Source organism: Grammomys surdaster, unplaced genomic scaffold, assembly GCF_004785775.1.
Source record: "Grammomys surdaster isolate TR1022 unplaced genomic scaffold, NIH_TR_1.0 348, whole genome shotgun sequence".
Taxonomy (NCBI): Eukaryota; Metazoa; Chordata; class Mammalia; order Rodentia; family Muridae; genus Grammomys; species Grammomys surdaster.
Genome location: NW_021604767.1, coordinates 5,970,883 through 5,974,674, shown reverse-complemented (window position 1 = coordinate 5,974,674; position 3,792 = coordinate 5,970,883). Strand labels below are relative to the sequence as shown.

General features: G+C 44.9%; 1 pseudogene; it reads right to left on the bottom strand.

Annotated features, from left to right (window-relative positions):
• Positions 1–306: 306 nt before the first annotated feature.
• On the bottom strand, positions 307–1,149 carry LOC114630940 (annotated as a pseudogene).
• Between the last annotated feature and the right edge of the window lie 2,643 nt (positions 1,150–3,792).

The window sequence follows — 3,792 nt, the reverse complement described above, 5'->3', positions numbered from 1 at the left end:
TGTAGTGTCACCTGTCAAGAAAAGAATATCCACGATGGAACTGTCAATAAACACTTGCAATAAAGGGCAATAAAATACAAGGGAAAGGAAAATATACATAAGTTAATTTGTTATTTGAGAAATGAATAGAATGTATGCATAAATTGATAAATACTGTGTCCATGGTCTAATTCCAAGGACTAGTTAGTAGTTAGTTTCTAGCTAAATTATCACAGGACACTCTGGTACACACTTTCTTCAATAGTCAGTTTGTTCTGGCAAGACTCCATCAAGCACTTGCCCTTGAAAACAGCTCAGCAGGAGAAGGCTCTGAGGCAAGCACACTTCATTTAGAAGCAATCCAGATAACAACTACCAAGACTGTAACAATCACTGACAGGACAAGCACGAGGATACACATCTTCTTGAGAAATTTTTTCTGATAGTAAGCAGCTCTCTGTAACTGGTCAGTAGCTCTTTCCACATGTACTTCTGAGCTTTCCACATTGGCTTCTATGCTATCAATCAGATCACCTTGGTCATGGGTCATCATAGCTAAATCTTTAAATATCTGATTGACATCCAAAATGTCAGCCTCCAGTTGCCAAATCGCCTTTCCCTCTCTTTAATAAGTTCCAGGTCTTGCTCAGTGATGGCCGCCTCTCCCTCCTGGCTCTGCATCTAGTTCTACTCCTCACGGCTGTCAAATGAGATGAGCTGCTCTTCTCTTTGCCTGTCTTCTGCAGAAAGACGAGATCCAGCTCTCTCTCTAGCGATACTTTCTTTTTCCTTCTCAGATATGCTTCTCTGAACAGCCTGGAAATTATTTAAGGCCGACAAGAAGTCGTTCATGAACCGCTCCTTCTGAAGCTTCTGCTGGCACTGCTCTAATCCAGACAAGGGTAGGGGCAAGGACCCTAATTCCTTCAGCAACTCATTTGTTTCCTTGGTGAGCTGATTTGTGGAGTGCTGTAACTGTTGCAAATTTTTCTGGAGTTTGCTTGAGTCCTGCTTAGTTCCAAGTTGGCTCATCAAATTCTTTATCTGGGCAGTGGCTTGGCTGATCCACTGGATGTTGCCACTGCAAGTCTAGATGATGCTGTTGAAGTCCCGGGGCTGAGGCCCCGATGGCCCGGGGTTCCGATACATATCTAAGGGACCGTAGGACATGACAGTGAGCAGAGACCGGGTGGCGCTTCACAGCGCTTCTACTGGAAGCTGCTACTCTAGATCTACCCTTTAAGAAGCTTAAAAGCAAACCTGAAATGTATGAGGCTGATCCCAAGCCGTTTAAATGCATACTGGAATAAAGGCCAACACTATTTAAAGAAGTGTAACAAAACCCAGCATCTGTCAATATTAAATAACTCACACCAACTGGCATCCAATCAAAATTCTGCAAGCACTAAAGTAGAAAGATCAATGGGTACAATCCCAAACAAAACAAGAGATGGTGAGCCTCATAGGAAGGAAAGACAAACGTGGTTTACAGGTATATTTACAGCTAGAGAGGAAAATAGGACAAAGAGACATTGAAGATATAAACTTCTCATGTGAACATCTGGAAGTAAAAATTAAGGTGTCTGAAGTGAGACATATGCTGGAGGCCATTCATTCATGTCAGAAACCATAAAAGAATGTCCTTGGAGACCTAACAGCAGAAAATGTCCAAAGAGGAGCAAAGAAAGGCTGAGGGAAGTCCACACAGCACAGGCAAACCACACTGAGTATCGAAGCCTGGCAGCTGCAGCACCGGAGTTCTAGAAGCAAGTAGAAAGAAGTGGAGACAGATAGTTGCTAAAAATAACTGCTGAGCTTGCTAGAACAATGCTTATAAGCAGAAGAGTCCAAAGAACAGGAGAGAATTTTGAAACACTGATGTGACATTTGAACCCTCAGGTTGCAGGATCGCCATGGGGTCAGGCTAGTGGAGATGAACTATGGTGCAGTACAGAAGTGACACAAACATCCTACATATAAGGTCTTTCTTCTCGCCACCCTGGGAACAGGGTAACTTCAACCAGAAACTACTGCAGGTATTGAAGGCCCTTACTCTATAAATAAAAGAAATTGAAGGCTAGCCAGGCATGCTCGTGACTGCCAGTAGTCCTAGTTTTGGAAACTCGGGCTGGAAGATTGCAAGTTAGAGGCCCACATGGGCTACAAAGTGATAACTACTGAAAAATAAAACCTAAAAAGAAATAAGGACTGGGGGTGAGGCTTCATAGCAGAATGCTTGCTTAACACATGCATGTGCATGAGCACACACACACAAACACACACACAAGCCTAAGGCTCAGAGAAGCCAGCAAAGACCTGGTGCTGCTCTGCTCTTGAACTCTGCACTACTCTAGTTGACATCATGTGTCCACAACATGCCTGTCCACTCCATCTCCCAACAGACAGGTAAACATATTTAAAGCTTCATGCCTGGCATCCAGCCCTCAAGGGCTGAGGCAGGATCATGAACCAGGGGCCAACCTGGGTTATGTGGTGAGATCCCATCTCAAATACAAAAGGAGAAGCAGGTGGAAGAAGGGCATGAGATACCCAGCACAACAGAGTGGGTGCTCCCAGCACCACAGAGAGTATCCTGTATTCACCCATAGTTTCTAGGGAAGGCAGGAAGAAGTGAGAGTTCCCTGAAGATCTGAAGCCATAGCTATTGCTGGTCAGTCCTCAGTCTGAAAAGAGCAGAGAAAGGGTGACTCAGAATGAGTCTGAACCACTGGCACTGCCAAGGGCTGTTACCAGGCAACTCCCCAGAGAGGGATTCGCATAGGGGGAGCGACATTCCTCTCGTCCCTGAGTCCTGCTCCTTAACAGATTGGCCTTGAGCCATAGACTTTACTCAACATCCCCTTGACCAGGCAGACTCAGGAGGAAGAGGAAGCAGAAGCCTCTGGAACTTTCCTTCTCTCCATCCCACCCTCCCTCAGGCCCCACTTACACTGTGGCTCTGGGTAGGGCAGTGGCACCTCTTCCCAGAATTTAAGCAAATTCTTGGCTATTCTTGGAGCCTTGATTTTTATCAGCCTTCCATTCTGGTCAATTTAGAGAGGCCAGAGGCCAAGCATGCCATAGAGACCTCAGCCTGACCCACCAACCCCAAAATATCCCCACACACGCCTGTCTCAAGTCCTTATGGTCTTGGTTGTTTGGGAACATGTTTACCTACAAGGTTGCTTACAAGCCAGAGAGGTCACCTCACTGCAAGCTGGAGAAGACAAGGACAAGAACAGTCTAGGATGTGGAAGGGATACAAGAGATCAAACTACACAAAGGTAAGATCAAGAAAGTCTGCCTCCAGGCGCCTCTGCCCAACTGCCCAGGACCCAAGAGAGCCAGCCTCAGTTTCCGCAAATATAAGACACTCAAGCAGCACCTCCTTTTTCCCTCAGCATCCTCACCAGAGCTTTTGAGAAAGACAGTGTGACTCTTTGTTCCAGAGCTTGGGTACCTTCAGAACAAGCTCCTGACCTGAGGCAGGTTCCTGTCTCCTCTCCCAGAAAAGTTTAAACCAGGGTTGATAGTTAAACCCAGCCAGCAGGCACTATGTCCTGGACCAACCGATGACATCGGAGGCACATTTCTTTTTAGATTACATGTGCAGCCTTTACTCATTCAAAAAATGTAAGAGGAGCTCATTGCAGTAGCATAACACCCAGCACTCAGGAAACCAAGGCAAGAAGATTGTGATTCCAAACGAGCTTTGGACTGTAAGTCAACTGTGACTCAACTTAAAACTAATAAAATAAAATAAAATAAAATAAAATAAAATAAAATAAAATAAAATAAAATAAAATAAAATAA